The 19,204-nt window shown below is 39.3% G+C and overlaps 1 protein-coding gene across 4 annotated transcripts in view; it reads right to left on the bottom strand.

The window, feature by feature from the left end:
* Positions 1–19,204, bottom strand: part of LOC145248926 (dual specificity tyrosine-phosphorylation-regulated kinase 1A-like) — a 443,307-nt gene that overhangs the window by 281,754 nt on the left and 142,349 nt on the right. For 3 of the 4 annotated variants that reach the window (XM_080110715.1, XM_080110719.1, XM_080110716.1), the window contains exon 2: positions 2,319–2,370. The exons of the other annotated variant lie outside the window; for it this stretch is intronic. The gene's annotated coding sequence lies outside the window, so the exon portion shown is untranslated. The remainder of the gene's footprint in view (positions 1–2,318; positions 2,371–19,204) is intronic. 4 annotated transcript variants of the gene reach the window in all.

Below are 19,204 nucleotides of genomic sequence, written 5' to 3'. Positions count from 1 at the left end.
ATGTTCAATGAGCGAGATTGGAGATGCGGCACTGTACAACTCTTGGTCTCTACTGATCAAAGGTATGACAACAGGACCATTGCCAGCACCCTCAAAAATGAAAATCTTGACGGTTCAATACTTGAGGGCACAGCTCACTGAAGTTTCTGGCAGTTATGGTCTTTGGTGTGGTTTTAAGTGAGGGCCGCATCATACCACCTCACATCTTCGAAGTCAACTTTAAAGTCAACACCAAAGTGTACCTGTATGTGCTGAAGAGTATGGCGATCCCCTGGTGCAATTAGGTGGCTGCTAGTACACCCTCGGTATGGCAGCAGGACTTGACACCAGCCCACAAGTCCGAAGACATCCAGGCTTGGCTTCAGAAGGAGTGCTACAACTTTGTATCCCTCTCCTTTCCCGCCGTGAACCTGCTAAACTACTCCGTTTGGTCATACGTTGAGAACATCACCAACATGACCTCCCACAACACCAAAGCCAGCCTGATCGCCACCATCCGCCGAGCTCCCATCGATGCTTGTGGAAAGGACATGCTCCCAGTTCCAAACCTGTATCGAGACAGTGAGGCTGAAGGCGCCTACATTGAATAGATGTCAGCTCCACTACATAATCAAGTTACCTAAACTGATTTTTTTTTTTTCAATAAAAGTTTTAAAATAAAACTGCAGTGGTGTTTTCTTTAGGAGGACAACTTTTTTTGTTCCACACAGTACACAATAATACCATTACAGGTTTCTTAGGATTTATAATTTGGATTATTTAAACTACTCATTTTCAGTGTTATTTGCACAACGTTTTGGCCGATGTAACCTCCAACCTGCTTCAGGTGTATCTTTCCAGACTTGGGAATCTTCCTGTTGAATTTGGAAATCTGCACGGAATTTCTGCAAGAACCCGTGACATAACTAATAAAGTACTAGGTAAAACTCAGTTCTAAGTAACCTTCTTCTGGAAATTGAAGGTTCAATCCGTAGTGCAGTCGGTATTAAGGATACAATTGCAAATTATTTTAATTTTGTACCTAGTCATACCTGACAGAACGAGAGCATATTACCTCTGTGATTTAAATAAGGGATTCCATTCAATATTCTGTACAGATTTCAAAGTTTGACAGCAAGGTTGGAGGTTACATCGACGGAAACATTGTGCAGGTAACACTGAAGATGAGAACAGTAGTTTGAATAATCCAAATAATAATATTACAGGTGACGTCATCTAAGATAGTTTTGCCAGCTCAATCCTATTTACACTAGTTTACATTAGATCATCAAAGTTAAGTGATGTTGAGCCTGGTCCGTACTTAGATGAATGACTATTTGGGAATAGCAGGTATTGTAAACAAACACTTCTTCGAGGCGTATAAATGAGTCCTGGGAAGTGTTACTGATGTTCAGGTCATGCATTCTGTTTAAAGCTATATAAGATTGGAGAAAAACACTTGACCTAAAAGGCCCCTTTCCAACTACTACTGCCCATGTATTAGACTAGAGCAGCAGGGAGGTAACGGTGGCTAAGAGGTTAACAACACACACTGACAACCTCAGTATGCCAAGTTCGACTCCAGTTTATTCCACAGAAACACTTTCTCTTAGGGATGTTGATCTCTTGTGCTAACCAGAGTGTTCAAAGACAAGAATTCATCTAGTTAGGTGGATTATCCAGCTATGTGCCGTTACTAGGAGCAACATAACTTAGTATAAGCCTGTGTGTAGCCATTACAAAAGGAATTTATTTTGGGCTTTGAATAATATGTTATTTTGAATATTTCCATCCATCCATAGCTCTTGAGCCCCTGGAGGGGCATAGGCTATCTACAACATTTTGTAGATGCTTTTGTAGCGAGGAGTTCTTTTTACAGGGTGAGGGTGTTGGCCCCCACGCTCAACCTTCCCAGAAGGTACATACAGTGCCTAGCCTTCCCAAATGGTCACCCATCTGGTACTGGCCAGGCTCAGTGTTGCTTAACTTCGGTGATCTAGCGAGAACCGGTGTGTCAACGTGATTGTGCTGTACATTTTGAATATTTACTCAGGATTTACTTGTAGAGTGAAGTATCCTCATCTCAGATTGTCTTGACAAACTTCTGTAACTTAGATACTGAGGGTGGTGTCTATTGGGTGTGTCTGTGTGTGAACAAAAGTTAAAATTTTCTAGTAGGCTTTCAAGTTCTCTCCAGAAGGTATTTATTCCTGCAGACACTGGTGTTGCTCAAAACTGATTAAAAAAAAAAAAAAAATATATATATATATAATAAAGAAAATAAAAAATTCCTCTTTTCAGAGATAAAAACAATAATTTCTTTATAATTGTTTACTTACTTAACTATTCCAGACTGATTTGACCGTATCCCATTTTTATGCGGAAAGATCCCTGGATAATAAAAAGAAAAAAAAAAAAAAATTAATTAAAATAGGCACAAGTTAAAAATTGGATTTTAATTAAATTTTTTTTTTTTTTTTTTAATATTTTTTTACTAACCAATAATTTTTTATTTAATGTGCAAGAGCCATTCCAAACGTAATACCTTCTATTATTTTATTCCACCTGAATGGATTAGATGGGATAGCAATTGTCATAATGACTGAACTTATGTACTTGTGACCTGAAAGTTTCATCTCTCTGTTGCAGATATTGACGAGGTGAGACTCTAAAAAAAAAACGTGTTAGAAGCAGAGATATGTTATTGAATTCCTGTCCAAAGTGTATTGAGAATTGTAGTGACTCTGTAGAAAAATAAATTCTGGAGCACAAAAAGTCGCTTTGTTTAATAGCACCATTCACATCTTCAGAGCTCTTCAACTTTTAGAGTTAAAAAGAAATAGGTGGCTTTATTTTTGGAACGACTCCCGTATGTAAATGATGCAACATTTGATAAAATATAGTCATTAGATGTAAATGTTAAAGACTTTAAAATGAAGAGTTAAGAATCAGATGCTATTTTTTGGTAATTCTACAAGTTGGAATTTTTTTTCATCATAGGAACCCGACCGTATACTGTGTATATGCTTAGTGGATAGGAAATTAATTTAAAAGTAGAATATAGGAAAATTATTATTGAGTAGAATAATACAGTGTATCAAATTGGTGTGCATGGCTGTCACCCCAGGAGGAAGCCTCTTCGGAAGGCAATACACAAGAAAACCCACAAACAGTTTGCTGAAAAGATGTCAACAAAGCCCATAGATTACTGGAACTATGTCCTATGGTCTGATGAGACAAAATTTAATTTGATTGGTTATGATGGCCTTAAACCAGGTGAGGAGTACAAAGATAAGTGTGCCATGCCTACAGTCAAGCATGGTGGTAGGAATGTCATGGTCTGGGGCTGCATGATTGCTACAGGTATTGGAGAGTTACATTTCATTGAGGGGAAACATGAACTCCAACATGTACTGTCAAATACTGCAGCAGAGCATGATCCCCTCCCTCGAGAAATTAGGTTGCAGAGCAATGTTCCATCATGACAATGACCCAAAACACACATCCAAGACAACCACTGCTTTACTGAAGAGGCTGAGAGTAAAGGTGATGGACTGGCCAAGCATGTCTCCAGACTTGAACCCAACAGAACATCTTTGGGCAATCCTCAGACAGAAAATGGAGGAGCGTAAAGTCTTAAATATCCGCCAGCTCTGCAACGTCTTAATTGAAGAGTGGAAGAGCATTCCAGTGGTTACATGTGAAGCTCTGGTAAACTCCACGCCCAGGAGAGTAAAAGCAGTTTTGGATAATGATGGTGGCCACACAAAATATTGACATGCTGTATGTTAATATTGACAACTTTTCGTAAGGGGTGTACTCACTTTTGTTGCCAGGGATTTAGCTTTTAATTGCTATATTTTGAGTTATTTTGAGGGGAAAATAAATTAACTCTGTTATATATGATGCAGACAGACTACTTTTTATTGTGTCAAAAAATCATTTTTTCAGTGTTGTCTCATAAAGAGATACACTTAAATATTTGAAGAAATGTGAGGGTTGTACTCACTTTTGTGATACACTGTAAATGAATTGAAGCTGAGATACAATTGTTGTCGCACACATAGTTTTGGCCAAGATTCACTTTTGTATAGTATCTGTTCCAGCAGATACTGCAAGCAAAGACCATTGTTCTTGCGGCAATGAGTTTCTGGTCCATGTAGGGGCAACCCTATATACCAAGAGATTCTCACTACCGGCTCCCATTTCCCACCTCTCGGGAGCTGGTTCCCTTCTCCCTCTCCACATTAAAAAAGGGCTTCATGCCTAATTTGCTCTCATGGGTGTAAGGTTTGCGTTAAGCAAGCTGGTTTTCCAATCCAACAGCGTGTCGCCGTGAACGAATGTAAACAATTAATGGCGATTCGCTGTCCTTTTATAAGGGGGATAACTCCACTTATACAAAGTCTGAGCGAAAGGGCGATAACGTCTTTCTGGCCTCTACATGCCCCTCCCCCTCGTGACCACAAAAGCAAGTTGTTGTGGTCATCTTTTATGTGGAGAAATACTCGTGCGATTTCCCCCGCATTTGCAGCGACAAACCCCTTGGGGCTCTCGTCCTCCGACTTGACGGTTCCCTTAACGGAGGAGGACTGTATTTTTGGGTATCTCCTCCCGTGGTATCTTCCACTTCCATGCTTGCTTGGGGATTCCGTGTCGGCGTGTTGTTCCACCTCCATTGCCTCCTCCGGAGGTTGTGCCTGTAGGGTCTCCACATTTATAGGTGGGTTCGGGATTTCTTGTCTGATGTTACGAGGGCCATCCACTATTCTGCGGAGAAACCGACGGTTGCGCAATGTCACTCAATTGCTTCCATCGACCCGGACTTATTACTGTCGGTACCCCTTGGTCTCCACGATTCTCCCCGTCTTTGTCCATCGACGTGGGTGGTTCCCGTCCTGGTTCTGGATCTGGACGTAATCTCCAACCTGGAGTTCCTGGAGTGGGCGACAATGTTGGTTATAATACTGCTCGTTCCTCATGTGTCTTTTGGCCATTGCCACCTCCCTTAGTTTGCCTATTTTTGTCCACTGTTTTCGAACCTGGTATTTGTCCCGCAGGACAGGAAGGTGGTCTTTAATGACCTGGCCATACAGCATCATGGCTGGGGACATGTCCAGATTTTGGACAGGCGTGTTCCTATGGGTCAGTAGTGCTCGGGCTGCCCGATCATGGCACAGGCGTCCATAACTGTCCGTATTGTCCACCAGTATACGTCTCACAGTTTTGACGGCTAACTCTGCACGGCCGTTGCCTTGGGCATAATGCGCTGATGAGGTACGTTTTCGTACGCCCCAATTCCTCAAAAAGGAGTCATATTCCTGGGATTCAAACGGTGGTCCACCATCCGACGAAATTTCTTCCGGTACGCCGTAGGTACAGAACCAAGTCCTCAAGGTATCGCACACTTAAATATTGTATAATCAATCCATTATATTATCATTTTCAGTCCCCCACCCCTAATTTCTGGCTCCCATCTTATCTCGCAATTACTTATAACGTCACCAACTAACCTTCGGAAGAAACCCCCCCCCCCCATCCGATTTTGTTTTATATCATAAGTTGCTTAAAACGTGATTAGTTAAAGTTCAGAATAAAATCACGCTTTCTCTTAACGGTTAATTTAAAAAAAAAATCTTCTGAACGCTATTAAAAGTTAAATTCTTCACTAGTTTGGAGACGGAATGCGTTGTTGTGATAAGTGATTTTCTCTATTAATTCGCACTTTTTATTTTAAGATTCAAATATTAATAACTACATTTTATTTCAGTATTTAATTTATGTATTTCTGTTGTATTAAATGCTAGCTTTAATTTTTTTTTTTTTTTTTTTTTTCTCGTCCATAAATGTTTATTTATCTACCGAGTTGATTGCAAAAATAGATTACCTAATTGTACTCATTTTTAGTTCGTGGGAGGGGAATCTATCACCATACTTTCCCTTAAACATGTCTGTTGGACTTTTACTAAGTACAATACTTAATAGTTATTTTTTATTTTATTTATTTTTTTTTTTTTTTTTTTTTTTTTTTTTTTTTTTTTTTTTTTTTAATGGAGAGTAGAAAACGCATTGTGGATGCGTTATCGGCAGCTCCTGTTACTCTCGCTTCTTCTTATTTGTCCCTCAGTCCTCATTTTTAAATGAGTGATTTTTCTGACAAAGGGAGAAGAAAAAGCTGTTTTCTAGGTTGGCAGTATTTTTGCGCGAACAGTTGGCAGAGTTGGTGGAAATTTTCTGTTTCTATGTCTATCCTTGTAGCCATGTCACTAGTAAGGGTGCTGGAGGTAAACGTTTTGTCTGGGCTGACGTTATCCGCCTGATAGTCAGGGACCCGAACCTTGGATTAACCACTAAGGAGGCTGTCCTATCAGCAGGTGCAAAGTACTGGGGCTGCTGTATTGCCATTTGGTGAATGGAATCTGGACCATGCAGTAGCTTCTGGTGGGGCCTCTCGATGCCATACTAGTGGGTAATTGTTACGGCTTTACCTTATCATGTGGTACAAAAAAAAAAAAAAAAAAAATTCTTCGTTTCTTTTTCTCTCTTAGTTTCCCCTCTCTGTCCTGCTCTAAGTAAATCTGTCGACCTAGTCCACAAATTCCAAAATTTCATCATGACAAGTTTCAAGAAAAAATACACGATTAAACCCGGTTCTCCAACTTCCAACGTAGACCCCTACTACCATGTCTCCTTCTCCAACATCAGGGGTCTACGTTCTAACCTTCCAGAGGTTGAAACCCAATTACAGGAGACTAAACCAGACCTTTTATTTTTAAGTGAAACTGGCATTGGACAGGCTATTTCCCTTGATGAGTTTGCAATTACAGGATACTCTAACTTAACTTCTAAATCTGACCCCCAAGATCGCCATGGGCATGGAATATGTGCCTATATTAAAGATAGCTTTCCATGTGGGAGGGACATCTCCAGGGAAGATCCTAACTTACCTTATATGTGCTTCCGGGTTGCTTTAGCTCACACTACTGCATTTATATTTACTCTCTATCGCCCCCACAACAGCGGAGTTACTATCTTTCAAAGCATATCTGAGAAAATTGACCAAGTCCTTTCTACTTATCCTTCAGCTAACATTCACGTATGTGGAGACTTCAATGTTCACAACGTCGAATGGTTGACCCACTCAAACAAGACCGATGATGAGGGGAGGTTCTGTCATGATTTCTCCATTGCCTATGACCTCACTCAGATTGTTCAGGAACCTACCCGTGTGCCCGATAATGACGGCCAGTATGCGAGCCTACTAGACCTTTTTCTCACAACTTGCCCTGAACTATGTTCAGTTTCTGTTCTGTCGCCTCTTGGATCTTCCGACCACTCTGTTGTATCAATTAAGATAAAAATGAAATGTAATAAGTCCCCAGATGTACCTCTTCATCGTACAGTATATCGATACACTAAGGCTGACTGGGATAGCTTCCGTACATTTATATCTGATCTACCTCTGCATTCCATGTTTAAAAAGGATGTGTCCTCTATAGTATTAGACCTAACTGAATGGTTAATTGTAGGTATTGACCATTTCATACCCCTTAAAAAATTTCAGCAAAAACCTAACAGCCAGCCATGGTTCTCTCCAGAATGTGCTGCTGCCATTGCGCACAGAAATCACTTTTTCCACTGCTTCAAACGTAATAGATGTATGGAAACTAAAGCCGTTTTCAGGACTGCCAGCAACCATTGTAAGAAAGTAATAAGGAACGCAAGAGAGTTGTATGCTCAATCTGTTAAGTCCAAAGTAGCTGAGCAGCGGCTTGGTTCCCACCAGTTTTGGCAAATAGCAAACAGAATCCTGAACAGAAGCGTGTGCTCCATCCCAACTATTATCAATGGATCTGAGGTAATCTCGTCAGCATCAGACAAAGCCAAACTCTTTGTCAAGAACTTTGCAGCTAATTCTACCCTTTGCGACCAAGACCGCCAACCCCCAATATTTCCTCTTGTATCAGAAAACACGCTATGTGATATACGTATATCTGTACGTGATGTTGCCAAGCTAATCAAAAACCTTGATTCCAGTAAAGCAACTGGCCCTGATGGTATTCCAATTATAGTACTCAAAAAACTTCAACCTGAACTAGCGCCCATACTTACAAAACTGTTTAAACGTTGTCTTAAGGAGAATAGTTTCCCATCTCCCTGGAAAATCTCATCAGTATGCCCTGTATTTAAGAATTCAGGTGATCGCTCATCCCCCTCTCAGTACAGGCCAATAAGTCTCCTGTGCGTCATGAGTAAGTTGCTAGAATCTGTATTAAATACAGAAGTAATCAAACATCTCAACAAAAATAACCTTCTTAGTGACACTCAATATGGTTTCCGTTCTGCTAGATCTACAGCAGATGTCCTTACAGTTATATCGCATAGGATTAGCAAATCTCTCGACGGTGGCAATCTTTCTAGGGCAATTGCTCTTGACATATCTAAAGCCTTTGATAGGGTATGGCATAAAGGTTTACTTCATAAGATCGCTAGCTATGGTATAGCTGGAAAAGTCTTCTCAATTATTAAATCATTTCTTTCTGATAGATTCATAAGAGTAGTAGTTGAGGGGCAAAAATCAGAAGCTCACAATATTAATGCCGGTGTCCCTCAGGGATCCATCCTGGGCCCAACTCTTTTCCTGATCTACATTAATGATCTTCCAAATCATATCCTTACATCATTTGTAGACATTTATGCTGACGACACTACCATTTATGGTACCACATCTAAGACAGTAAACGAGCAAGTTCTCTCCAATTCTCTCTCCTCTGATCTTGAGCACGTAGTACAATGGGGAAAGGAGTGGCTGGTTACTTTTAATGCATCTAAAACCAAGCTTCTCTCTTTACATCATCAACATTCTAATCCACATTTGTCATCAATTGAAATGAATGGCTCTCGTCTTCAGGAGGCCTCAAGTTTTGACAAGCTTCTGGGCTTGACCATTACTCCTGATCTTAAATGGAACACGTATATCAAATCTGTTGCCAAGGCCGCTGGAAAAATGGTGGGATCTTTCTATCGATCCAGTAGATATCTCACTGCTGATGCTATTCTCTATCTATATAAGAGCCAGGTACGTCCAAGGATGGAATACTGTTGCCACATCTGGGCAGGAGCTGCTAGAAAGAACTTGTCCTGCCTTGATAGAGTTCAAAATAGACTTCGTAGCCTCGTAGGAGATGTCCTTTTCTCCTCCTTGCAACCTCTATCTCACAGAAGAGATGTTGCGAGTTTGTCTCTGATGTATCGTTATTTTCATGGAAAGTGTTCAACTGAGCTTCAATCTATGGTCCCCCCTCGCCAAACTTTCACAAGAAACACTCGTCTAGCTGTAAACACTATCAATAATTTCCCCCACTCTTTATCTGTGCCTAAACCTAAACGTAGATTCCATGAACAAAGCTTCTTTCTTAGAACTGCACGCCTGTGGAATTGTCTTCCGTTTTCCTGCTTTCCGGCTGACTACAATATGGTTTTGTTCAAGTCTAAAGTAAATAAGTTCTTGATGAGCCGTTCCATATAAGTTATTAAATTTACCAAATTTTCATTACTAATGATTACTATATTGACCAACTTCTACTGTACACTCTTTAACCCTTATCCTTGAGTGGCCTCTGGGCCTTGATAATGTGGTGATGCCTTTGTAAAAAAAAAAAAAAAAAAAAAAAAAAAAAAAACACCGTCTTGGCTCTTCCCGACGTCATTAGGGCCACTTCAACCCATCCCGTATACCTGTCTGCGTATACCATAAAGTGTCTACCCTGCATCTGGACGAAGTCAACCACCACTTGTTGGAATGGAAATTCCGGGTCTGCTGGTGTCATCAAGGGTTCTATGGGCTGAGATGGTGCGATTTCATTGCACGTGCGGCACTGGGCTCTTGTTTGCCTGATGTTAGCATCCAACCCTGGCCAGAATAGTCGTTGTCTCGCATTCGCCAGCATTCCGTTCACACCCTGATGAGCGGAATGAAGAGATTCCAATACCTCTGCGCGGAGTTGTCGAGGTATTAGGATTTGTTCCCCTTGATGATCACTCCTTCCAGGCAATATAACTCCTCACGCATAGGCCAGAAGACTCGAACTACGGTTGGGATATTGTTACGTGACTGGGGGAAGCCATTTTGAATCAGTTCTTTCAAAGTCCTGCATTCTTCGTCTGTGGCTGCTGCAGCCACAATCCTTCCCCATGTGATGGCTCTTAACGTAGTATCATTCTCGTACATTGATGTGAAGGCGGCTTTGACTGCGGTGTCAATGGATTGGTCCTAGTCTCTTGGTGGGGTGCCCGCTGGGTACCGAGATGCACAATCAGGGACCAAGTTGAGTTTCCCCGGTCGATGTTTTATCTTGAATTGAATGACTTTTCCTTGCAGTTTAACAGGCGTGGGTTTTTTATATTCTCCAGGGCTCGGTCTGAAAATATCTTTATGAGCGGTAAGTGATCCAAGTCTGGACATCCGAGTATGAACATGCGGCATGATTCCAACCCATAGATCAGAGCCAAGGCTTCACCTTCCACTGGTGCATATTGTGATTCCACGTCGTTGGTAAAACGGGATCCCGCCAGGATGAGTTTCCAATGGCCATCCCCACAACTCATGTTTAATTCCCCCTCACATCTACAGTGCTTTTGGAACAGAAAATACGATATCCCTGTTTTGCTGTAGTCTGTCGCGAGTCCTGTTGCTCTGTTCATTTCGAACGTTTGGATGCCTTTTTCAATTCTTTCCACTATTATTTTTTTCGACTCTTGGAATACCTGTTCCAATGTCTCATCCCAATAAAATTTCCTGTCCTTTGTTTTCAGCAACTCTCGGAATGGGGCCATAACTTCCGCTTGTGAGAATGCATAGGAGACTTGGTTTACGAGTCCGAACCAGGACCAAACCCCAGTAATATTTGTTGGGGTGGGGAAGCTCAGGATGACTTCAGTCATTCTTCTTGTGGGTTTGCCCCTGTTCGCTGTTACTTGAAACCCTGCGAACTCTACTTCCATATCAGCAAAGTGAAACTTGTCTGGGTTAAACATGATCCCTCTATCGGCGCAGTGGTTTATATATTCAATTGTGTGCCAGAATGAGGATTCCATTGAGTTGTCCCACAGGAGACTGTCATCTATACACCAAGTTTTTCGAGCCATGTCCATGGTGATATCATCAAATCGACGGGTGTAGCCATCTCCTGATCCATGGAATCCTTGAGGGGCTCGACGGTACCTGTATCGACCCCATTCAGTGATGAACGTGGTGGCGTTTCGTGTAGCTGGAGACAGCGGTAAACTGTGGTAACCGTTCCACGCATCGAGTACAGTCTTCCTGGTATGTGCAGGTATTACCGAGACCTGATTGAATGGGGACGAAGTGTGGTGCGTCTCCCTCATGGTCGCCTCGTTCAACTTTTGTAAGTCCACCGTCCGCCTTGGGGATCCATCCTTTTTTGGTGTGACCACCATTCTTGAGCACCAAGAAGTTGATGTGCCTACCGGTACGGGTTCGATTATCCCCAGTGCCACGTCACGGTCTATATCTTGTTTCACCTTTTCCTTCCAATGATGGGGGACAGGTATTGGTGTGTGGATTGCCGTCGGTGTCGCATCTGGGAGGAATTTTATTTCTAAGGGTTTACCCTTCATTACTTGGAGTGGTTGGTGTGGACAGGTATTGAATGCGCTGGCCTTGGAATGTTCCTTTAGCCATTGCTCCAATTTTTCTGTTAATGTCGGTTGGCTCCAATGGGATTGCTGCTGGTTTCTTCGGAGCCGATGCTCTGCGCGGACACCCGCAAGGGGCCGTCTCTTCTGTTTCCGCTGAGCTGCTTTGCGATAATGATGTAGGAAAATTGGATGGCAATAATTTCAGCTCCTTAAGTGCCGTTTGTGATAAGTAGAGCCCGGATGTGTTGTCAGACACATACACTGCCTGTCGTGTTTCTCTTGATCCCACCTTAATATGTAAAAACAGGACCCCCTTGATGTGTAACTGGCTATTTGTTATACCCTTTATCCGATGGGTAGTTGGAACCAAGTACCCATTTGGGTACCCGAGGAGTCCTTGAATCTCGGGGCCAACAGAGCAAGTTTGGGCTCCTGTGTCCGCGAAGGCTTGGATGGCGTGGGTGTTCACTTTCATCGGCTTCTTTGACACCCTTCCAAAGGTCGCATGGCACTTGTTCATTACAGTTACCTCTGCTGTAACTGAGGGGGGCGGTTCTGGGGCGCCCACCTGGAACTGTTTCCCATTCCACTCAAGGTGAGGAATGTTTGTCGGTTGTCTCTCATTGTGTCTGTGAGTAGGGGCTTTATCCGTGGTGCAAAACATGAACGACTCCCCGCTTTTTATAGCCTCCGTTTTGGATCTATTAATTTTCCGGCACACCTTTTTAATGTACCCTACTATTCCACAAAAGTGGCACTTGAGTCCCACTGCTGGGCAATCTTTCCGGTTCATCGATCCACCTCGGTGTGATGTTTTTCCGCAACCATTGCAAGGTTTGGTGTCCCGTGGGGTCGACAGGGCCTTTGCCTAATGCATTTGTTGTACTTGATACGACCTTTGTACCCCAGACATCGCGAGAGGTTGTGTGGTAGTTTCTTCGTCTGTTACCTCCAGGCAAACCAACCGTGAAAACTTTAGATCCAAGGTAGGAAGTGTAGTTGCCTCTGCCAGTACCTTTCTCTGGTGTTCAATATTTCTTAACCCTGCCATCATTTGCCCGGCAACCATATCGTCTGAGTAATTAACCTGCTGCCGGCAAGTGGGTTCGTTCGGGCACTGAATACGAAATTCACAAAATTTCGCCTGGCCACGTAACCTCGATAAAAAATGGGTCACTGACTCACCCTCATTTTGCTTCATGGAGTGAAACGTTTGTCGGTGGACTTCCGTGTGTAAGCCTCGAACGGCCACCAGTCGTATTTGACGAAGAAGGTATTCTTCTGCCGCGTTGTTGAGTCGTTCTGGTCCAACGAGCTCAAACAGTAACCTGTTCGTTTCCGGTGTGCATGCTTCTCGCAGTTCGTTTCGAATTGCAGCTGGATTTTCGAGTCTGCACATCTCCTTGTACCGTGACCAGGTGTCTAAAAAGAGTGCCCATTTGCTATCTGTTGAGTCCAGACCTATAGAAGGTCGCTGCATTCTTTTTGTTTGCGGCGTGTTCGCTCGTCCGTGTAAGATGTCCTTCCGTAATTCGATGTTTTCTTTTTGTAACTCGACTAGTTGACGTAATAAGAGAACGGTTTCTTGTTCCATAATGTGACGATATCTTTAGTTCAATGCTGCGATATAAGTATTTCACGTTTTAAAGTGACAATATGTTCGTAGCGCCATGTAAGGTTTGCGTTAAGCAAGCTGGTTTTCCAATCCGACAGCGTGTCGCCGTGAACGAATGTAAACAACTAATGGCGATTCGCTGTCCTTTTATAAGGGGGATAACTCCACTCATGCAAAGTCTGAGCGAAAGGGCGATAACTCCTTTCTGGGCTCTTCAATAGGAAAGCAAATAAACATATGCACACATAGTGCCTTCCAGTTGCTTGCTACGAGACATTCATTGACTAAGTCACGTTCTCACGTTCAAAGAAAGGGAACTAATGTGCAGAACTGTGTTTTTTTTATAGTTTTTTTAAATGAAAATCGCTCCAGACAAGGCATGAAGCCACTTTATGTAAGGAGGTAACAAGAACAAAAGATGATTATCAAAAAGATGGGAGATGTCTGTTGTAGTGTTGGTATGATTAATTGGAATCGGGGAAAACTGGGATTTTTTTTGGTATCAGAATCAGTATCAAAAATATGTGCACCTATTTTCCGATGCCAAAAACGATTCCTTTAATTATCTTTTCTTATTTGATTTTGTTTTTTTAAATTCTACTGCTGGTAGTAATAACAAAATAAATATTTATTGATTTAGACTAATGTAAATCTAAAATCTATAGATCACCCCATCACAAATGTGTTTTTATGTTCGAGAACATATGTGTACATTTAAGATGTGCTTTTTACGGTAATTGGGACAAAGTAACCATTTTATAGTTAAATATTTAGAGATTTATAAAGAATCGGAATCGGTAATTGTATCGGAATTGGGGAAAAATATTGAAATCGTTTCATCACTAGTCTATTGACCTTAGTCTTGAAAAAAATAAAAACAAGATTATAGGCAGAGGGAAAATAGGCAGCAAAAGAAGCTACTGGAATAGGAAGCTATATCACAATGAGATATCAAAACAGTGAATTGGTGAAGACCACTAGACTAATGTCAAACGAGCTGGAACAAAAGAAGCAGGGAATAGATCAGACAATTCTGAAGAACTCCTGCCATAATCGTATTTATAGAAAAGACTGAGATTAGCAACATCACGGTCTATGAGGGAGCGGTTACAGAGAAGAAGAAGAAAGAGTGCCTCCAATTATAAATTGAAGATACGTTTCTGCACCTCATTAAGAACCCTCAAATGGGACACAGATTCACCAGACCAAATATGGCAGTACTCCAGACATGGTCTGATAGATCTGTAGGGATAAAGATTAGCTTCAGGTATGAGAAAGTGTTTCCAAACACATCTGTGAATGGCCAAAGTAGATTTCGAAACTATTTTCTGAACTTTTGAGATAAGGTCTGATTTATTCATATTATTTGGATTCTTTGGACTATTGTTCACATCTTGAGTGTTATTTGCACAACATTTCGGTTGATGTAACCTCAGGTGTATCTCTTATCAAATGGGAATTCCAGGCAGATTCTAGAGTTTGATAGAAAGATTCCCGAGTTCAGCAAAATACATCCGAAAAAGATCAGCAGTTACACCAACCGAAATCGTGTGAAAATAACATTCAAGATGATAACAGTAGTCCAAGGAACACACAGAAACTATGTCTGACCATTGTGTATGGTCTCTGACGTCAGCAAAGAGACTGGTTCCGAATTATCAAAGATCCTTTCATGGAATGGAAACGATGAAACGCAACAATGAGAGACATGGTGTACCTCCATTGGATGTTGGTTAAGCTCATTTCCGGTAAAAACCAATCCAAGTAAGAATGTTTCAATCGGTTCTTAAAGATTTGTTCATCATATACTTTTTGAAGAAAATACAATAAATGATTATAAAAATTGTACATGTAAAAATTGTGCAACAATTGTAAGTTCTTGAAAAAACAATCTTGTTTTCATTTTTCAAATTAATTTTTACATTAAATTATCGTCATAATAACAGTAATAATATTTTTCCCATTGAAAAAATTGGGTCAGCATTTGCACAAAAGAAAATAAATAAAAATAAAATGAAAGTTTTCATTCTGGACCTGCCAGCATTTTATGTAAACTGCCTGGAAAATTCTGAAGATAGCACAGTCTTTAAGCACCAGAATTTGTATCTAGATAGACACCTTCATTCCTAAATTATGAGGGTTATTCCAAAGTTTAAGCTTCCTATTTCTTTAACGCAAAAAGTTAAAGAGCTACAAAGATGGAAATGGTACCATTAACATGAGCGACTTTCTATGCACCAGAATTTATTTTTTACATAGTCACTAGTATTCTCAATGTACTTTTGCCAGGAATTCAATGAGGCATTTCTGCTTCTGATGCACGTCCATGACAAGGGTTGCTTTCTTAGAATCTCACACCACCAATATCTGCAGCAGAAAGATGAAACTTTCAGGTCATAAATGCATCATAGCAATGCAATTTGCATTTCCTCTCTGATTCATTTGTGCAGAATAACAAATAGGAGGCATTACTCTCGGAACGCCTCTCATAGGTTCTGACGAACGCATTGTAGACACTCTCATTGCAATTTCATCACTAAGAATTAGAGAAAATCGTGAATAAGATCGGAAAACTGGAATTTGAAAAGCCAACTCCCTAGAGGATAGCACTCTGGCTTGCAAATATGTCTAGACAGCCCCATTATCATTCCCCAGTAGAGGCAACTCAGGCAATTAGAAATAAACTAACCTCTTCTCAAAGGGTGAGAAAGAAATCGAATTTCCATTAAGTTTTTTCCAAGAATTTTCCATATGAATAATACATGACAATGGAATTGCTTCCTTGCAGACTACAACATGATCATCTTGAAATCCAATATCAAGAAATACTTGTCATACAACGTCCTCACAAGTAAAGAAACTTTGTTCATTATCTCTCTTAGACAGGGTTCAAAAGAGAGTCGCCAACCTAATAGGTCCTGCACTGTCAGCTAGGTTTCAACCGCTGTCCCATCAATGAAGAGTTGCACCCTTCTGCTTGTTTTACAAGTGATGGGTGCTCCAACGAACTACAAGCTCTTGTATCCCCTCGACAAACAGCAACTAACTACCCGATACAAACAGCAAAATCCCACCCCTACACAGATCCCCAAATGTAAGAAAGCCTTTTACTCTAATAGTTTTTTCCCCTAGGACTGCTAGACTTTGGAATTCCTTTTCAGGTTCCTGCTTCCCTTACTGTATTGACATGCGGAAGTTTAAATGTAATGTAAACAGACATCTTGCTGCTCAACTCCCTACAAATTATGTTCCAGATAGTAGCCCCCTACATCGAAGTGGCACTGTCCCTTGTTTGGGGTGAAAATGCAATAATAATTTAAAAAACTGTTAAATCGTTTTCATTCTTCATAATCATCTTAAATTGACAATCCACCCCATCCCTCCTTATCCTCGAGTGTTTTTTGCCTTAATAAGTGATGACTTTTAAAATGTTATTAAGTGATAGTTTCTGCATAAAAATTAAAATCACTGATTTTATGACTGCAGCAACTAAATTTTGAATTCATTATTTTGTCAAGAGAAATTCTAAAAACGGGGAAAAAGAGGAAGAAGAAAGGGAAAGAGAAAAAAACTTTTTTTTTTCCATTTCTTTTTCCCTTCTTTCTCTACCATCTTTATTCTTTCCCTTCTCCCTTTCTTCTTCCCCTTTTTCCTTTGCGTCTTCCTCTTTTTCCCCGTTCTTAGAATTTCTCTTGACAGAATAAAGAATTACAAATTTAGCTGCTTCACCATAAAATCACGGAAAAGAGAAAAAGGAAAATAAAAAGAAAATAAAGGAAAAGAGAAAAAAGGAAATGGGAAAGAGAAAAAAAAAGGAAAAGAGAAAAAAAGGAAAAGAGAAAAATTAAATGTAAAAGAGAACAAGAAATGTAAAAGAAAAAAGAAAGGAAAAGAGAAAAAAGAAATGGAAAAGAGAAAAAAAGAAAGGAAAAGAGAAAAAAGAAATGTAAAAGAGATAAAGAAATGTAAAAGAAAAAAAAGAAAGGAAAAGAGAAAAAAGAAATGGAAAAGAAAAAAGGAAACAAGAAAAAAGACAGGAAAAGAGAAAACAAATGGGAAAGAGAAAAAAGAAAGGAAAAGAGAAAAAAGAAAGGAAAAGAGAAAACAAATGGGAAAGAGAAAAAAGAAAGGAAAAGAGAAAAAAGAAAGGAAAAGAGAAAACAAATGGGAAAGAGAAAAAAGAAATGGGAAAAGACAAAAAAGAAAGGAAAAAAAAACAAATGGGAAAGAGAAAAAAGAAAGGAAAAGAGAAAACAAATGGAAAAGAAAAAAAAGAAAGGAAAAGAGAAAACAAATGGGAAAGAGAAAAAAGAAAGGAAAAGAGTAAAAAAGAAATGGAAAAGAGAAAAAAAGGAAAAGAGAAAACAAATGGGAAAGAGAAAAAAGAAAGGAAAAGAGTAAAAAAGAAATGGAAAAGAGAAAAAAAAGGAAAAGAGAAAACAAATGGAAAAGAGAAAAAAGAAAGGAAAAGAGAAAACAAATGGGAAAGAGAAAAAGAAATGGAAAAGGGAAAAAAGAAATGGGAAAAGACAAAAAAGAAAGGAAAAGAGAAAACAAATGGGAAAGAGAAAAAAGAAAGGAAAAGAGAAAACAAATGGGAAAGAGAAAAAAGAAAGGAAAAGAGAAATCAAATGGGAAAGAGAAAAAAGAAAGGAAAAGAGAAAAAAGAAATGGAAAAGAGAAAAAAAAGGAAAAGAGAAAACAAATGGGAAAGAGAAAAAAGAAAGGAAAAGAGAAAACAAATGGAAAAGAGAAAAAAAGAAAGGAAAAGAGAAAACAAATGGGAAAGAGAAAAAAGAAAGGAAAAGAGAAAACAAATGGGAAAGAGAAAAAGAAAGGAAAAGAGAAAAAAGAAAGGAAAAGAGAAAACAAATGAGAAAGAGAAAAAAGAAAGGAAAAGAGAAAAAAGAAAGGAAAAGAGAAATCAAATGGGAAAGAGAAAAAAGAAAGGAAAAGGGAAAAAAGAAATGGAAAAGAGAAAAAAGGAAAGGAAAAGAGAAAACAAATGGAAAAAAGAAAACAAATGGGAATGAGAAAAAAAAATAGAAAAGACAAAAAAGAAAGGAAAAGAGAAAACAAATAGGAAAGAGAAAAAAGAAAGGAAAAGAGAAAACAAATAGGAAAGAGAAAAAAGAAAGGAAAAGAGAAAAAAGAAAGGAAAAGAGAAAACAAATGGGAAAGAGAAAAAAGAAATGGAAAAGAGAAAAAAGAAATGAAAAGAGAAAACAAATGGAAAAGAGAAAAAAGAAAGGGAAAGAGAAAAAAGAAATGGAAAAGAGAAAAAAGAAATAGAAAAGAAAAAAGAAAGGAAAAGAGAAAAAAGAACTGGAAAAGAGAAAAAATAAAGGAAAAGAGAAAAAAGAAAGGAAAAGAGAAAAAGAAATGGAAAAGAGAAAAAAAGAAAGGAAAAGAGAAAAAAGAAATAGAAAAGAGAAAAAAGAAATGTAAAAGAAAAAAGAATGGAAAAGAGAAAAAAGAAAGGAAAAAAGAAAAATTAAATGTAAAAGAGAAAAAGAAATGTAAAAGAAAAAAGAAAGGAAAAGGGAAAAAGAAAGGAAAAGAGAAAAAAGAACTGGAAAAGAGAAAAAAGAAAGTAAAAGAGAAAAAAGAAATGGAAAAGAGAAAAAAAGAAAGGAAAAGAGAAAAAAATGTAAAAGAGATAAAGAAATGTAAAAGAGAAAAAAGAACGGAAAGAGAAAAAAGAAATGGAAAAGAAAAAAGGAAACAAGAAAAAAGACAGGAAAAGAGAAAAAAGAAAGGAAAAGAGAAAAAAGAAAGGAAAAGAGAAAACAAATGGGAAAGAGAAAAAAGAAATGGAAAAGGGAAAAAAGAAATGGGAAAAGACAAAAAAGAAAGGAAAAGAGAAAACAAATGGGAAAGAGAAAAAAGAAAGGAAAAGGGAAAAAAGAAATGGGAAAAGACAAAAAAGAAAGGAAAAGAGAAAACAAA

This window comes from Euprymna scolopes, chromosome 27 (genome assembly GCF_053919585.1).
Source record: "Euprymna scolopes isolate OS-2025 chromosome 27, ASM5391958v1, whole genome shotgun sequence".
Taxonomy (NCBI): domain Eukaryota; kingdom Metazoa; phylum Mollusca; class Cephalopoda; order Sepiida; family Sepiolidae; genus Euprymna; species Euprymna scolopes.
The sequence above is the reverse complement of the archived record's forward strand: the minus strand, read 5'-3'. Positions and strand labels throughout refer to the sequence as shown.